The sequence below is a fragment of the Protopterus annectens genome, chromosome 1.part1, assembly GCF_019279795.1.
Source record: "Protopterus annectens isolate FY-2018-M chromosome 1.part1, PAN1.0, whole genome shotgun sequence".
Taxonomy (NCBI): domain Eukaryota; kingdom Metazoa; phylum Chordata; order Ceratodontiformes; family Protopteridae; genus Protopterus; species Protopterus annectens.
This window is the reverse complement of record NC_056726.1, coordinates 79302608-79322494: the sequence shown is the minus strand read 5'-3', so window position 1 is coordinate 79322494 and position 19887 is coordinate 79302608. Positions and strand designations below refer to the sequence as shown.

At 36.2% G+C, this 19887-nt stretch overlaps 1 protein-coding gene across 1 annotated transcript in view; it reads right to left on the bottom strand.

Moving 5' to 3' along the window:
* SNTG2 (syntrophin gamma 2) overlaps positions 1-19887 on the bottom strand; it is a 4306282-nt gene that overhangs the window by 344977 nt on the left and 3941418 nt on the right. The window lies entirely within an intron of this gene.

Here is a 19887-nt window from a genome sequence, read left to right as displayed (position 1 = left end):
ACTGAATTGTTGTCTATCAATGTGGAGAAGATGTTACGTCCTGTATTAGATGAAGAGGATACTATTCTGAGACATGCTAAACACTTTCTTACATCTCAAGTAACAAAATTTCAAGAACCAAGCAAACCAAGTAAACAAACACCAAACCAGCGAATTCAGTCCAATGCAATATAAAGTATGAGACACCAAGCAGTTGTTTTAGCGCTTTCATCCACTTTAATATTCCAGTGAACTTCTTCAGAAACAACTACACCATCCTTCAAACCAACTTAAATACTGAAAAGTACTTAATTGATTGATCAATTAATGAAAATTTAAAGATACAATGTATATATAACAATAAAAATACTGCACTTGAAAAATGCACATAAAAATAACAATACTTAATAGAAGTAAATACCATCAAATAGCAACAAATATTGCACATATAAAATTTCATTGAAAATAAAAAATATATATATTTATGTATTGTTGATTAATAGTTTGTTATTAGTTTCCCATTTCCAAAAAACATTTTATATTTATGGTCTCATTTAGACCTGGCTTTCTATCCGCCCCTAAATAAACTTGCCAGATAGATTCCTTACATTCTAACAGCAGTTTTTTATTACCAATAAATATACCATTATTAATACTATCTAATGCTGAAAATAGGAATTTTTTTAAATGATTACATTCCATCGAATGCCTAAGCTAAGGCATTATTGAAATCCTTCTTTTTGATAGCTAGTAAATGTTCACTAATTCTGACCTTAAGGGCTCTAGTGGTCATTCCTATGTAGTAACTTGGACACGTTTGACATTGAGCTACATAAATGACCATGGTGGAATTACAAGTATAATACATCTTAGACCAATGAGTCATGTGTAAATGTGCAAAATAAACTGAAGAACAATTACTGATATATCTACATTGTCTACAGTTGTGACAGGAAAAAGTCCCTCTAGTAATAATTTGAATGATTTGGAAGTTTTGGCTTTGAAAGAACTCAAGGAGAATAATGAGATAAGAGTGATGAAGGCAGATAAAGGGGGTAAAATAGTTATTATGGATAACAAACAGTACATTGAATGTATGGAAAATTTGTTGACTGATGTAAAAACATATTGTAGGGTAAATAGTCAGGATATTCAAAGAAGTTACACAAGTTTAGACATTTGTCTTTTTGACATGTTTAGTCAGGGTGAAATTGATTATACAACCTATAATTTTTTACAAGTTGAATTTCCACGACTGGGATGTATGTTTGGAATTCCTAAATTACAGAAAGATTTATTTAAACCCCCATTTAGGCCTATCATATCTGCAGCAAAGTCCAAAACAGAAAACATTTCTATATGGCTTGATTATATTCTCAATCCAATAGTACAGGCTTCTAAATATTACTTAAAGGATTCCTGGAATCTATTAGAACAACTTAGGGAATTTAAACCTAATATATCTGAATTTGTTCTGGCATCATTGGATGTGCAGTCCTTATACACCTGTATAGACTGTGAGATAGGTGTGGACTATTTAAGGCAATATTTAACCAAATCTACTAATTTAGATAACAACAAAGTTAACACTAAATGTACATTGATGGAGCTTATTCTGGACAATAATTTCTTCCGGTTTAATGACCACTTGTATAGGCAGGTTTCCGGTGTGGCAATGGGAGCAAGGGTAGCACCAGCATTTGCTAACTTAACCATGGCCCACTGGGAGAACAATTATCTAGAGAATAGTGATATGTACAAAGATAATGTCATTTTTTATAAACGTTACATAGATGATTTATTTTTTCTATGGAAAGGTACTTCAGAGGAATTTAGTAAATTTGTTCATTATCTTAATAGTACCACTACTTTTCTAAAGTTCTCCATAGGTGCATATGGTACTAGTATTAACTTTTTAGATGTGGATTTGAGTTATGATTGTTTGACTAAGAAGTTTTCTAGTAAGATATATAGAAAATCCACATTTGCCAATCAATATCTACACAAAGAAAGTTTACATCCTTTCCACATGAAAAAAGGTGTGGTTAAGGGTCAGTACATTCGGCTAAGTAGACTAACCTCAGAAAGTAATGTTTTTCTAACAGAGATGGTTACCCTAAGAAAGTTTTTTCTCAATAGAGGTTACCAAAATTCCTGGTTAAAATCTATAGAAAAAGAAGTAACATCACTTCGTAATAATAAAGCAGCTCCTATTTTGACAGTTAGTCTACAAATTAATAAATCCAGTACGGACACAGTGGATGAATTACACAGTGCCTTTATGTTACCTATCTGTAACGAAATGTGGATTATTAAAAATATTATAGTAGAAAATTGGAAGATAGTATTAGGTAACCAGGAATTGGCTAAAACTATAGGTATGAAACCTAATTTCATCTATAAAAGGGTGGTTAACATCAAAAATATTTTAGAGAAAACTCATAGTTCCAACAGAAATATGAGTGAAATTGTCAATACTAGAGGGACTTTTTCCTGTCACAACTGTAGACAATGTAGATATATCAGTAACTGTTCTTCAGTGTATTTTGCACATTTACACGACTCATTGGTCTAAGATGTATTATACTTGTAATTCCACCATGGTCATTTATGTAGCTCAATGTCAAACGTGTTCAAGTTACTACATAGGAATGACCACTAGAGCCCTTAAGGTCAGAATTAGTGAACATTTACTAGCTATCAAAAAGAAGGATTTCAATAATGCCTTAGCTAGGCATTCGATGGAATGTAATCATTTTAAAAAATTCCTATTTTCAGTATTAGATAGTATTAATAATGGTATATTTATTGGCAATAAAAAACTGCTGTTAGAATGTAAGGAATCTATTTGGCAAGTTTATTTAGGGGCGGATAGAAAGCCAGGTCTAAATGAGACCATAAATATAAAATGTTTTTTGGAAATGGGAAACTAATAACAAACTATTAATCAACAATACATAAATATATATATTTTTTATTTTCAATGAAATTTTATATGTGCAATATTTGTTGCTATTTGATGGTATTTACTTCTATTAAGTATTGTTATTTTTATGTGCATTTTTCAAGTGCAGTATTTTTATTGTTATATATACATTGTATCTTTAAATTTTCATTAATTGATCAATCAATTAAGTACTTTTCAGTATTTAAGTTGGTTTGAAGGATGGTGTAGTTGTTTCTGAAGAAGTTCACTGGAATATTAAAGTGGATGAAAGCGCTAAAACAACTGCTTGGTGTCTCATACTTTATACTGCAGTGGACTGAATTCGCTGGTTTGGTGTTTGTTTACTTTCTTACATCTCGTTTTAACTGGTCAAAAGGATATATTAACAGTGATTTTATTTTGGTCACTATGGATGTCAACTCCCTTTTTACGGTGATTATTATAGGTTGTTTTTGTCTCAATATTTGAATTATAATTCTGATAAGATTTATCCAATATGTATGCTATTAGAAATTATTTTAGGGAATAATGTTTTTGGGTTTCAAGATATTTTATATTTGCAGAAAACTGGCGTAGCTATGGGCACCATGTGTACAAATAACTGTCAGTATGGTTTTATCGTACTGGGAGTCTCTTTATGTTTTTAGTTATTAAAATGTCTTTAGACAGTTCATTTTCTACTATGTTAATTTTGTGGATGATGGCTTTGTTGTTTGGAGTGGGCCAGCTGAGGCTTTACATGAATTCACTAATTATTTGCACAGTACTACAACTTTTTGAAATTTTCATTAGCATTTGGTAATGAATATATTGAATTTTTGGATCTATATTTTATGAAATATGGCAGTACATTAACTACTACTATGTTTAAGAAACCTGTAAAGAAAAACAAATATGTTACATCGAAAGAGCATGCATCCACATCATGTGCATAGAAATATTCCTAAAAATCAGTTTTTAGAGCAGCAAGATTAAATGATAGTGATGGGAATACACTCAGAACATTTTTGAAAATAAAGATTGATTTTTGTAGCTAGAGGGTATTTTGATTTTGAAACTGAGCTTACTATTAGTGAAGTTTTATCACACAGGAAGGATCTAGCTAAACCACATTTCTCAAATAATGATAATGCTAAGCATATAAAAGAAAATAGCTGTAATAAACTTAGAATGAACTTAACATACTCTAATGATGTTCATCCTGTTTGTAATATTGTTAAGAGAAACTGGCCAATCTTGATGTCTGATGGCAAGTGTAAAATGTTATTAGGTGATGCCCCTCAATTTCGTTTTAGAAATAGTCTGTCCCTAAAAAGAAGAATCTGTTATGATACTAATGTAAAGAAAAAAGTTTGTTCTGATAGGCAGGGCACCTTTGCATGCAGAGCATATAATATGTGTAGGTTTATTTGTAATGATTCTACCTATGTTCATCCCACCACTAACTATGTGTATCAATTTAAATTTTATTCAGACTAATATAAATTTTATGCAGATTGCAAAAGCAGTAATTTGGTGCATCTTGCTACTTATAAAATATCTAAAAGCTTGTATGTTGGTCAAACAAACAGAATGCTTAAAGATCTTATTAGGGAACATAAAAATGATATCAGGAAATGTAATTTGAAGAATGCTTTATACACACTTGAATGCTGCTGGAAATGATCATACTTTTCATTTTATGGTTTTACAATTGTATAGCATTAATAGCAGGGGATGGGACATTAAAAATGATACAAAATATATGGAAACGGATTGTATTTTAGAGCTACAAGCTAATAAGGGACTAGGACTTAATGAAGCTGTTTCTTTAAAGCCTAAATTGAAATCACATCCTTTGTCCTGCCAAAATTACAATTAAGTGTATATAAATGTTGCTTGTAAATTTATTTTTACTATTGGTCTGAAGAAGTAGCTGTTGCTATGAAACCGCTTACCATTTCTTGTACAATAAAAGGATTTGTTTCTGTCTTCTGACCATGTTTGGCTGGATCTACTTTTACTTGTGTTTCTTTTTAAATTATATCAAGCTGCTACAATTTATACCCTGCCTGCAAGGAGTTTTATTGCGCTCAAGTTTTAGTGAAAAAAAAGTTTTTTTTTTCTTGCCCCACCCTAGATAACTATTGAGGACAAGTTCCTTCTTCCCAGATGGGGAAGGGTTTTTATTCATAGATGTTCTTAATTGCAAAGAGAGAAATGCCCTGAAACCACTTCCTAAACCTATTTGTGACAGTGCCCAAACTGGAAATGATGTCACTTCACAACCTTTTAACTTTCCTTGCTCTTCCGAGTTTCCTGGTAAGAATATATTTAAAAGATGCTTATCATTACATCCCTATCCATCCATACTTCAGACATTTCTTAAGGTTTCATGTGTCTGGATCACATTATCATTTCTCTGCCTTACCCTTTGGACTATCCACTGTACCTAAAGTGTTCACAAAAAGTGTGTAGCTCCAGTAATGGCTCATTGCAGACAACAGAGTATTCACATTTTTCCATATTTAGACAACTTGCTTATCTTTGCAGAGACTTGTTCAAAGTGTCAGGAATCCATCTGTTGGGTGAAAGATGTAATACACAAGCTGGGATTCCAAGAGAACATTCAAAAGTCTTCCTTGACTCCTTCATACAGGATTGAGTTTCTGGTATGTCAACTAGAAATCTCAATTTAAATAGATTTTCTTACACAGGGAAAAAATATCTATATCTAGATCTATTTATATGGTTTTCCACTCAGACTTGGTCACTGCAAGGGAATACCTCAGGATATGTGGTCTTATGGATTCTATAATTCTCATTATACCCCTGATAAAGCTCTACATGAAAAAGATACAGCAGTATCTGAAATCACTTTGGTCCCCGACCTATTGCCCTTTGTCTTTTCAAATCCCAGACATGGGGTTTGTTAGTAGAGAAATATTTTGGTGGAGACAACAGATATCCTTAAATCCAGGTCTCCTCTTCTCCTTACCTGTTCCAAAGAAGTTAGTCACTACAGACACATCACACTTTGTTTGTGGGACATGAAAGAGGGATGCAAGCACATAAATATCAACAAGGTGCTTACCCTGATGAAGACACTCTACTCTCTGAACCATCTTTTGTCCCTGGAACCTCTTCAAGTTATTACACACAATATCACAGTCATGTGGTACATCAACAGGCAGGGTGAACCATGTCATATCCCCTTTGCAGACTAGCCATGCTAGATTGGGATATAGCTTCGCTGAACAATATTACTCTGCAGGCATCCTACATTCTATCAGAGAAAAATTGTGTGCAGACAAGCTGAGCAGGACTGTGGCAGATCCTCATGAATAGAAACAAGATAGGAGTGGAGCCTTCCAAGATTTGAACCATCTGTGGAGAGTTCTCTTAGCAGACCTCTTCTCCTTCTCTCTGAGTAATCAACTGGCAAGACTCCATTCCAGGACTCTATGCAAGAAGGTCTGGAAGACAGATGCCTTTTCTTTTCCTGGCACAGGACTATTTCTGTATGCTTTTTCTCTCTTTCCACTAATATCTATGGTATTTCTGAAGATTCAGAAGGAATCCCCTAAGATCATTGTGGTGACTCCCTTTTTGCCCTGGCAACTGTGCTTCTCCCTTCTGTTGTAAAAGGTCAGGGACAATTACCATAAGCTTCTTCATAGACTGGATCTATTTACAAAAGAACAGGGGTGTTTGATTCAACAAGACATCAATCAACTTCATTAAATTGACTGCCTCGATGAAAGGGTCTTGATTCCTTTTAGACATCTGTTTTCTGAGGATGTGAAGCAGGTACTAATGGAGACGAGAAAGTCTGATACTAGAAAATCATGTATTAGCAAATGGAAAAGGTTTTTTAGTTGGTGCCCACAACATAGTTAGTACCCATTCAGGACTAGTTGTCCTCTAGTTTTACAATATTTGTGTGAGTTACTGTCCTATGACCTTTCTTATTTGTCTATCAAGGTTCATTTATCAGCCATTTCAGGTTGTCTGCCCATGGATACTCCTCTTTCAATGCAGTTTCATGTCAACATGTTTTTGAAAGAGGCTTTGCACAAGAGGCCTCCAAGTAAACCAGTGATCTCCCTCCTTTGGATGTTAATTTTGTGTTAGAGATGCTAACACTTGCTCTGTTTGAAGCAGCTAACCTGGGTGACTTTAGGGTCTTGTAGTGAATCAACCCCACTTTATTTTCCATAGAAACAGGCTTTCTTTAAGAAGTAATCCTGCTTTTATGCCTAAAGTGGTATCTTTGTTTACTTTAAGCAAAACTATCCATCTCCCGATTTTCTTTCCTGAACCTAAAAATGACAGAGAAAGGATACTCCATACCTTAGATGTCCACAGACAAGTCAGTTACTGTCTTGACAAAGCTAACTTTGGGATTCATTAACAATCATTTAGGTGTCGCACTAAGCCTATATGACTTAAGGGTGTTAGTGCGATGAGCAGTAGCTCTAACTGAATATGCCTGCTGCTCATCGTGCCTACAAGTTTGCAAGCACTTTTTCATGGCCAACAGTAGTGTTCATGGCCATGGAAAGGTGCAACCATGAGCACAGAATGTAAAGATAGGAGCACACACTGTAGCTCTAAAATATTAAGGGCAAGTACAATGAAAGAATTCCAAAGGATAGGAAGTGAAATGGGGGAAATGTACACAAATAATAATAATGATAATTAATAGGAAAGGGGAAAAGTGTACTGATATAACTGCAGGTGAATGTGCTGAAGTGTCAGTGAAACAGTTTTAACATAAATCCTGCAATACTGATGTAACAATAATTAATATCAATAACAATACTGGTATTATGCACATAAATAAAAATGGACATGCTAACAAAGGATGTGATAGGGATATAAAGCACCAGTGTAACAAAGGGGAGTTAAAATATGATATGTATGTTAATACGATGCTGAGTTGAGAAAACAGTTATCAAGGACAGGAGATACATTATGAGATGAATGCGTAGAATGCAGTTATTGCATATGAGATGCATATACAGGGAATTTATGTATACAAGCTGACACCACTGCTGAATTCTCCACCTTAGCATGTATGCACAAGAACAAATGAAACTTACAGCTGTTGTATCATACACATTAGAAAAGCACGTTTTTGCAAATGCTATCATTGGCAACTGCAGGAGAGGGGTTTATCACCTATAAACATGTAATAGACAAGCAAGTGCTTTATAGACATGTAAATCTTAAATGATAATATAGTAACACACAATATACATAAATGACAAATGACAATACATAGCAGATGACATTTCATGAGTTTAAGTTTTCCACTGGTAATTTGCAAACATCCCAGACATTGTTATACTGGACACGCTCACATGGACTTGCAGGGAACAGTAATGTGTCAGCAATTCATCACAGAAGAAAATGTCATTCTGATTGTTTGGCAGGATGCCATACAGGAAGACACATTTATGGAAGCCCTGACTTTAAGGTGTATAGTGTGAAGAAAACAATTGCAGTAAGAAAGAAATGTCTGGATGAAGAAGTACACTACAGAGTGCAATTATTTTGCAAACAGGTAATGCCTCTGAGCATTGAATAATATAATAAACATTCACATCATGTCATTTTCAAACACATGCCAGGAAAGATATCAGAGCAATGCATTCCAGACATGGATGCCACAAAAATACACATATTAGTTATGTCATGAAAAACACCCTTGAAGGGTTTATAGCACTTTCCTGTCATAAGAGGTAAGGACGTTCTACCTTGAAGGTCAAGGCCTGAAAAATTTGTCCCTCTTTCTCTGCCGTAACTATTGGCTGTTTGTAAACCACTGCTGTCTGACACAGTTGTCCGACAGACAGATCTTGCCAGATTCAAACACTCATGTATCATACTAGACTCCCTACAGATCGCTGCATGTGCCCCAACAGATATTAATGGAGGCTGTCACAAATAACTGAAATCATTGCGTGCAGTATGAAAGTAGTTACAAATATAATATGAACAATGGTAGTTAGTCAGAATGTTGAAACAGAGCTAGAAATGCTACTGTGTATTTGACAGTGAGCAGTACAATATCAATGCTTCTTTGACAAGGAAGCTGTTTCCATTGTATAGTACACACACTGTCCCAGAACTGTACCACAGTCTGTCTGTGTAGGTGTGCTATACAAGCCAGTAGTCAATGAAAATGCCACAGGAGCAGTCACAGCATAGCATGCCTAGAACGGCCATTTCATTGCCATGCAATCACTGCCTGTGATAATATATCATTGCCCAACATAAAAATGGATAACAATATTTAGATCCAGTGGTGTTTGTGTAATGTCATCACATTCATATAATGCTACCCTTTCAAGGAATTGAACAGCAAGCTGCGTAACTCTACTGACTAATGGCATGTGGATGAATCACAAGTGCCACACTGGAAGTCTTAACACAAGTGTCACACTCCACTTATGCTAACTTATTACATCATATGTATGTGTTGTGAATAATGCTTTTGAGATAAAAGGGATGTTGCAGGCCTAAGTCTCTGTAAATGTGCACATTATAACTATGTCATACATGTTTTTATTTTCTTTCTTATGTTATTTTTTGATACTACTGTATCTATGTTATTTGCACTGCATGTCTGTTGTGAGTTGACATTTGTAATTTTGTTTAGGCTGCACTTGTGTGGTCCTAAATGACAATAATATTTCTTTGAATCTTTGGTGGATGCCATTCATGCATTATGCTGTAAGACCACACAGTATTAACAGTCACTGAATGTGGATGTTGAACATGTGCGCATTTGATTACAGAAAATACATGATATTGTATAGAATGAATGTGCCATGGCAGAAGTGTCACTACAGTTGTGGGATATGGGAGTATGTCAATCCCTTACCTCATGTTTTTGTTGCAAGGGATATGTCTGCTTGTAAATGCTGTACTTAAGCATCAAAATACAGAATGCTGTCTCATTCTCTCATGCCAAAGGATAACACTTTCTACATATATTATGTAAGAAAAATGTAATCACATGTCCTCGTTTCTCTGATCAAAAGGATTTTTATGTGAGAACTTATCATAGCCTTTTGTAAGATGAATCAACATCTTTATGTATACACATTCCATGTGTTAAACAACAGTGTTAGTGACATGTACAGTCACATGACTGACAAAATGTAGTCTGAGCATTAATGGCTGGATTTGAGCTAACTACTTAAGATCACAAGCTACAGATTAGTGCTTGAATCTCAAGTACCGCACAACATGTTGCAGTATAAATAGGACAGTGCACAGCTGAAATGATGACATCACCACTGTTTATTCACTGGATGTTTACGCTAATAAGTGGTTGAATGGCATGATAACACTGTACAGCTATACATCATATATGTATTTGAAGAGTAGTCGATGCAGTATGAGGGTGAAAGACACACTCACAGCTGGTCTCAAATGTCCTATATATGTAGTTTCACACTGTAGAAAGCACAGTAGAAAAGTCATGCACCATAGGAAAATTTGTACTACAACTGTGATACTGCAGTTATGGTAGCATTATGTCATCATTGTGTGGTTAAAAAGTTACTTTCCATAGAGATGCTAGGATTTGCAAGTGAAACACTATGCCTGTGTAAAGCCATCTCATAAGTGGAAGTGTACATAAATGTGGTTGTGAGGTGGCCAGTGGTATATGACCATAATCACAGTCACACTATTTAAGAAGAAATGGACTTGAACCACCTACTTATCTAGTTATCTATCTGTACAGCACATTACTAGCAGCCAGTACCAGAGGGGGATAATGAGTATAAGTAAGGTGTACAGCATCTAAGAAGGGATGACATCAGCAGTGTATTGTCAAGGATATGTGGCTGGAAAATACGACTTTTACAGCCATCTGGGGTTGTACAAGCTGCCACTTCAAAAGTGTGTAAACCAATACTGAATTTATTTACCATCTCACAGACACTTGTAGACATTAATCACTGTTGTATTCAAACCTCTTACTTATTTATTTTCACACCCTAGAGTATAGTGTAAGAAACACAAGCACTATAACAGAAGTCTGACATTTAAAGTGTGAGAGTGCACTTTAGAAAGAATACCTCATCAGTGTATTGTACCAGAGAACATAATTTTGTACTTGTGTGCTCTTATTGCTGCCTCCAACTCACCTGCCAGTTAAAAAATGGAAACATTCCTTCCTGACACTTAAGAAATGTTTGCAACACTTTCCCTCCAAAATCATTAAATAGCTATTTTTCAGTCTATGAAACTCATATTGGAGGCATTAATTTAGACAGTTTTGGATATAGTATGGCCTAAATAAGCCATGGTTTCTCTAAGTAATGTATAGAAAATTGTACTCAGTAGAGTGGAAACAGTATGCCTAGCTATACCCTTGTGTTGAAAAGATGACACTATAAAAGTTGGGATAAGGAAATGAATGAGTCATCTAGTAGTTTAAAACACTTCTCCATAGTAAAAGTTGATTGAGATTAGCTGTGTTGGACAATATGCTTACCTGACTCTAAACACCCCCACACATACATTTCCCACATTGAGCACTGACCTCTTACCTATCTAGTTGTACAATCTAGAGAGCATTGTATTATTCACAAGCACCACAGGAGATGTCTAATTGTTAAGGGGAGACAGTCGACTTTTGACTGGAGGATCTCATCAGTGTGTTGCAGAGAGAGGATGTTTCTGTGAAAGTGGGATAAAGGAGCTGTGCGCAAATTTAAATGTATTTTCCTCAAGTGAAATGGAGACAGCATCAAGCATTACACACACCCACAGACATACACACAAGTTTTCCACATTGGGCGTCAAACCTCCCACCTATCTTGTGACATAGTCTACAGAACATAGTATTATTTGCAAGCTCCAGAGGAGAAGACTGACTTCAAAGATGTGAAAAAGTACATTTGTATGTCTGAATATGCACTGTTTGGAACAGATGATACTGCACATCACAGGCTGTGCTGTGCAGCAGATACATATGTGTACAAAGAATAACGTAACATCACTATGATTGTCCCAAGTAATTACATTCTTCTTTATTAACATTTAGATACTGTCCTTCATGTAAATCATGTTACTGTGAGGGGCATTGATGTTTCACAGTATGGGATGACAAAGAAATTCAATTGCAAAATAGTGGGTTAGCAATCAAATTTCCCTATCAATTCAAGAAAGGATGGTTGTGCACTTGTATTGTCTCATACTTACAGAATTTGCATTGACAAGGCAAACATGCAAGTCATACATAGGCAGTGCACTGCAGAGTAACAGCGACAGCTTATGTGAGAATAGTTTAATCAAACTTCTAACGTAGTTGCAAGTGTAGACATTGTGGAACAGATATACATTAACTGACTGAAATAATTGAGTCAGCATCAGTTTGAAATCAAGATAACATGCTGACAAAAACAATAAAGATATACAAATATTGTGCAACCTAAAACAATAATTATTTAATTTTCTTTTTTTTTATTTTACTCGAGCAAAGTGCTGCTAAGCTGAATTGCACTACTGATGGTAAAGTTTCAGTGCATGAATAATCATATTTTGAACTTAGAATGGGTATTAGCAGTACTTTCTGTTTCTCTGTGTTGACTTTCGTGCAAAGATCTGCATGGCAGGCTTCACAATATGGAGCAAATACATGAATATAGCAGCAGGATAATAATCAGCTAAGGAAAGCCGTAGCCAACATTTACTACCAAGGGAGTCAGACAAAACATACAGATGCATTTTTTCATCCATCTGGATTTGAACCTTTAGAGCATTCCAAGAAAAACATTTACACCTGAGTATTATCTTAGCACACCAATTAGGAAGTTATACTTCTGATATTCAACATTTGACAGCAGGTTTATGCAAATGCAAATATATATATTCATGTTGATTACTCCATTGACTGCTGTAATTTGTATATCTAACTCTTCAGCTAGTTGAAAAGTGCATTAAACTGAACATGCACAGCTAAGCACAGAAGAGCAAAGTGCAAATGAGTAATACAACCAAAGGCAATAAAATCACAAGCTATTGACAGAAGCTGTGTATTTGCATTTAGCCTTGGTCGCATTTGATGCCCCATGCTGGATATTGTGCACATGCAAAGGTGGTAGAATAATGATATAGAAGGAAGAAGATTCATCAACAGAGTGAGATGGAAGCTGGGAAAAAAGTAGCTTATGACAGGAGAAGGATAATGGTGGCTCACAATGTTATGTAGTCAACAGGTGCACATAAAATAGTGTACCAAAACCCTTAGCTAATGGCTGAAGTTAGTGAAAAGACAATCTATACATGTGAACATTAGCTCATTGAGCCACAAAGGAATTATTACTTTGCAAGCTTTAAATGACAGAATTCAAGGACAGTGACAACTTACTGAAGCAGAAGGGGTGAACAGAGACAGACAGAGACAGATGAAGACAGGAATAACAAGAATATGTTTTATCAGATATGTAAGAACATCTTTGTGGTATGTTACTCTTACTTATCAAATCATCATTAATCTCTCATGCTATGTACAATAAAGTGCTTGCCTATTGGGACAAATAAGAGGTAGTATATTTCAACAACCATGAAGACATAAGAAGAATAAGGTGGATTTAAAAAGTCAATCTGTTGGAGCTGCAGTGTTTTTGAATGATGTCTTGTTGCATTATTAAAAAGGTATGTTAATGAAATGTTGTATATGGAGAGAAGTACAGACATTTAAAGTTGAAAATATGATAGGAATATGAAATGTCATGAATTAATACATTGAATTACAGCTGTAACTGATCCCATAAGACTATGCAAAACCATCAGTCAACCAGCAGTAATTATCTCAACATGTCACATAGGAATTCCTATGTTATTATATCCAGCAGCATAAGAACTGTTACATTAACTGTTTCACTGTACTGTCTTTAGTCTGTCTTTACTCTGTACTACAACAGCACAGCAGAGTTAGGCATATTTGCATGAAATCAACCAGACTACTGTGGATTAAACTGAAATATTATCTTTTGCAATAAGAAGTTAAACAGTGTTCAATATCACTCAGTATTTTTGCTCTATGCTAACGTCTGTGCAAATGCTAAGGACATAAAGTGAAGCCTTTTTCATGGGCCATCTCTGGCCATGTGTGCTGTCTGTGTGTGAATCTATTTTTTACCAGACTAAATGCATGGAAAAGAGGTGGATAGGACAGTGGAGAAAATGGAGCTGACAAGCAGAGGGTAGGACATGGGAAAAAACATAGAAATTTGCAGAAGGGTTGTGGGAGAGCACTATAGGTATCAGTGTCTTCACTCTATAAATGTATAATTGTACGTAGAATTTTACGTCTTTGAAAAGTCACCACACCAGTGATGGGTGACAACAGCAGAATAATGGTGTATGGCCAAATACACCAAATCATTTGTGTCAAAATAACACATAGGTGAAGAGAAGAGCTATATATGTGGCATATTTTTTGTAGGACAGGTGCCTATTTTGTTTTTTTGTTTTTTTCTTGTGGGGAGTACCAAGACAGGAATGTTGTGGAAGATGCTTAGGAATGAGATGGCCAGATAGGTAGGGTAGGTTAGAAAGCATGCATAGAAATACAGGACGTACAAGACAGACAGGGATGGAGATGGAGACAAAAGGTTTGGGGGCACCATAATTGAGGACAGGCATGGAACATCAGAGGCACACCCATGTCCAGCTGGAAAACAGTGAGAATCTAGTCCTCATGCTCTAGAGCTGTCATCACTTTCTCCTGCAGCAGCTCCCTGGGTCAGTGTCAGCATCACCTTTGCAATTGGATGCAGACTATTACAACCCTGCTGATATGTGCATCAACAGTCCCCTCTTCATTATATCCTGCACCATCCCTACCAGCTCCTGCAAGTTAACAAAATTGGGATAGCTTCTTGTACTGCTCTTGGAGGGTACCAAAGCACCAGCAACCAGGGTAGAGCTACCAGATGTAGGTGGTGCAAGTAGGGTAGGGGTTGTGGAGGCAACACTGACAGGTTGTGACCCTGAAGTACTGAGTGTCTGTGCTGCCATCTGTGGTGGTATGGTGGGCCAACATGCAGTGGTTGATCTACTTTCCTGTGCTGTTGGTCATTTATTTTTCAGCAGCAAGTTATGCAAACAGCAGAATGTTAATAAATTACAAATGCAACAAAAAATAAAAATAAAAAATAAAAAGTGAGATAGGGTCGAGGGAGACAAAAAGGAAAAGGATAGATATATGGCATGTCACATAAATTTTTTCAATAAACATTGACAATACATAAACATGTGTTCATCAGAGAGGGGGAGAATATGAAACACTGATTGTTCCTACAATTAGACTAGTCATAGACACCTGCAAAATATTAGCAGGTAACACTTCTTAATGCTCATCCTTGCAGTGCTAGAGCATGTTCATGTAATCATGTATATCATTACACCATGTTTACTTTCCCTGCACCGCATATTGAGGTATTCAGGAATACTAATGCTCTAACACCTTATTTGCATACTCATAGTGCTCAAAGGGCTGACTCTGCACTATATAAAGATAATCATGTAGCTAATGCACTTGCATCATAGTGGGGGCTGTTTGAATCCAGAGAGCTAGATATTGCTAAATAAACATAACAATTTGAGACTGATCTACTTTCTCCACTGCTCTATTGTCAAAATATGTTGATATTTCTTACATAATACTTTTAGTGTAACATTAAAAGTAAATCACAATGCCCAAAATCACAATGCCCACTCCAAACTATTTATTTATCTTACTGTTTTTTCCACTTTATCCTTTATGTTTGACATAGTCCAGGTTTATCAGTTATGTATACATTACAAAATGTTTCCTACAGAATGCTACCTGACCTATATATAGTGTAGGTTGCATTTTATTGTTATTTGCTCAGTTATTGTAGATGAATGTAGTATAACTTTTTAGCAAGGTCTGGCATTTTTACATGTTTTAGCAGAAATAAAATGCATTAAGTTTGTGATATATACCTGACTGTCCTCCACAGTAGTGGAAATGGCACTATAATAGTTGTCTTACATTTCTACTGCTACATTGTGAATTATTGTTAATGCTACACTGTATTACACAGTTACACAAACCTGTGTTCTCTACATTACAGAACAGTAATATATTGTATTGATTTCATTTAGAATATTTTGTTTGGGGGGTGCTGTCCTACTTGTGTATAGTCATGGGTAGCATTACCTTTTAAATTGTTGTATGCATGATAGAATGATGGATGTATACATTCATACATAACTGAGTTCACAACCATCCTGCTGTGTATTATATATTTAATAATGTGTCTGTTTTCTGTTTCCTCTCATACAGTGATATGGCACCCAAGAAGAAATTGGTACCCTGCAAACCACCATACACTGATGCAGAAAAAGAGGTCATTATCCAGGTTTTGCACCACAACAGAGCTAATCTCTTAGGAAGAGGTAGAGGTAACCAGTTTGCCTGAGAGAGAATATGGCAGCAGGTTGTCTATGACATCAGTGTTGTTGGAGGGCATGGAATGAGTTACACCCAGATACAATACCAGGTAAAGTGATATGATAAGCTGTGCCCACCATCAGATGGCTACAGTTGCCCAGGAACAGCTGGCTATTGGAGATAGTCCTGTTACTATTAAATGAAACACAAGAGTTTCTGTCCACTGTCAGAGATCCAGATAGTTCAGCAGAGAGTTCACACAGAATCCTGATGCTGGTGCTGATATGGATGAAAGACCCAGAGTGCCTTGAGCAGAACTTCAAGCTATGCAAACTGCAAGCATCATTATGTCTTTATATGTATGTATCTTTTAGATGTTTGATATATATATATATATATATATATATATATATATATATATATATATATATATATATATAAGTGTGAGTCTGATGACACAGTAATAGAGACATGTAGGAGAGTGGAGGGGGATCTAACTGTTAATTATATTTTTGCATGAGAACATTCTTATTCTGCACATGTAAATGAGAATTGTTGTCTTTTTCTTTTTTTCTTTCTTTTTTCTTTTTTTGCATTGTGATACTTATCAGCCTTCCTTCCTTTCCCTTCCTCACATACAAGGACATTTGGATTGCAGGCTACCAACCCACCTGCACATGGTAAACACATATTTGGTTATTGTTATTACTGTAAATAAGGTAGATTCTGTCTAAATTATAGTAATGTTTGTGTTTCTTTAGCATCCACCAGAGTTTATACCTTTCAAAGAAGAAAAAGTATGTGATCAATTTTATTTTCTCTTTCTCTGTTTGTTATTATTGACATGACAGTGAAACCTCTGATATAGGACAGGTTGAGGTTGACACAGTTGATTAGGTTAGTGTGGTTACTCTGGTTGTAGATCTGGTTGCTTCTCCTTGTAGCCATCATTAGGGATAGGTGCCACACAGGAAGGTTGGTAGAGGTGCTTGGAGGAGGCCTGCTCTCCACCTTCCTCCTGATGCTGGTGTGTCATTAGGTGCTGCTATACATATCTGTATGTAAACAACAGGTATATTCCATCATGGCCTTATTAGAGATAGTGGAAGTACTAAATGTCATGCATTCTGACTTGCATGACTTCCTGAAGTTTGTGGGTGATACCTTGGACAGAATGAATGGCACACTTGATTAGACAGTGTCTGTGATGGAACATCTGCTAAGGGTGGATGGGAATCCATGTGTCTAGAGAGCTGCTATACATTTTGGTTCTAGCAGATGTGGTCATGCAAGATTCCATTCCTATAGTAACACTATATTCACTGCACAGTCAGTGATAGTAGTGTCCATACCGACATGGTCAGCCATGGGGTCATGGTCCTGGATGTAGCTGTGAGGAGAGCTCATCCACTAGACATCATTCACATTTAGGTATCACCCTGACTTCTAGGCAATGCCATGGAAGTAGCAGTGCATCCCTGGCAGATGTGCTTCCTGTGGTTGGGGGCAGTGATGCTGAATTGACTACAACCATGCATGGCCCACATCTGTCCAAGATGCTAGGATATTGTGCTACCACAGTGCTTGATTGTGCTCATGCAGATGCAAACATACACTGAAAAAAAAATCACTTGCCTCTACCACCTCACACACATGCAAGCTATCTAAGCAGTACTGTTGAGTGCTATCTGAACACTGTATATGCACACTGTATGTAGAGCCATTAATGCATACCAAATAATGGGCTATTTTGTTGGGGGTACAACATGCCATCAGCATAATAGCTATACTTTGCGGAACTGTTAATGAATCCAGCCCTAAGTCTTTCAGATCTTTGGAACAGTTGTTAATTTCTTGTGAAGGTAAGAAATGAAAGGGACAACTTGTGTCAAAATACACTATTTTCAAATAGTTGTCTAAGGCTATTACCTTGTGTTATACTCACCATAGCAAAACTATTCCAGGTAGGGTCAAGGACCACACTACCAGAGCCCTGGATTAATCTATAGCTTTTTGGAAAGGGTTGAATTCTGGAGTATTCTAGAAACTGCCACTTGGTCCTCTATACATACCTTTACATAGCACTATAGGCTTGATTCCTTCTCTAGGTCCAGGTCAGGCTTTGCTGGGACCATTCTCCGTGGGCTGCCTGACTCTTCTCCTTCCACATAATAAATGTAGTAAACTAGGGTAATCTACCAATATAGCTAAGGGCAATGCAGCAGTGATCAATATGATGAATATAGTACAGTTGTGTAAGTGAACTTATATAACAGCTGATGTCTGAATAACCACTGTTGCAGTAGCTGCCCCCTACACTCCTTGTTCTATTTTTTTATGCCAGGGTGAGGACATTTATTTTTTGTTGTTCCTAGCATTGTGCTTTCATCCTAGCATTGTCCTTTCAGAGCTCAGCACCCCTATCTCTGTTGGCAGGAAAGATCTGATGGGCTTGGCACCCAAACTTGTCTTTTAGTCAGCTCAGCTTGAGCTGCCTGACAGTTTCAGTGTGTAGTTGCCCTGAAGTGTTCAAAGCTGGTTAGCTGTTATATCCCTGGCTGGATATAACTGATATAACTAAGGCTGGTAAGATTACTTACATAACTGTACTTAATTCTCACCTTTAATTACAAGATCTGGACAAACCTTAGGGTTGCAAGAGGGAAGCAGGTCTGGTAAGATTACTTACATAACTGTACATAATTCTCACCTTTAACTACAGGATCTGTGACAATCCTTAGGCCTGCAAGAGGGAAGAAGTAAAAGAACAATTAGAGAATTCTGCAAAGGAGATCATTATCTAAGACTACAAAAGTGTGGTCACTTGCATCTGTGGTTTCAATATGGAAGATACAGAAGTCACATATCTGACTTAACAAGTTAGCCAGTAGAAAAGATTGCAATTGTTTCCCCAGAGCTGTGGTGTACAGACCTGAGTCTGTTTATCTGCACTGTTGTCTCTGCCCATAATATGGCTTGAAATCTCATTCAGATTACTTTATGCCTCAACAATTCTTTTTTTCAAGAAATAGATGAGGAAAATTTAACTGTGGTGAGATGTTTTTCTTTCTGGGTCCCTATCAGTATGTCGGATCACTATTTAGTGAATGCCTCTTTGTTAACCAACTATTTAGTGAAAACACTAATCGTTGAACTAAATTTTCAGTGAAACCTTTTATAGGGCAAAACAATGGTTGGCCACCATCTGGAATTTGCCATTTTCCCCACTGTAGTGCGATCTCAGAGTTGGTATGTTTAGTTAACAGGGGAGCAGGGGTGTGGCGGATATAGCCACCCCATCTGCATAGATGATAAGTTTTTTTTTTTTTTTTTTTATATGATTGCTAGTGTGGACAACTGTCAGTTTGCCCTAGGAAAATTTTCACTGGAAAGTTAGTTTGACGATTAGTGTTTTCACTGAATAGTTGTTCAATGAAGAGGAGTTCACTAAATAGAGATTCGACAAAATGATATAGACCCTTTCTTTCTTACTTGTAATCAATTTGTACAAAAGATAATGTTTTTTATT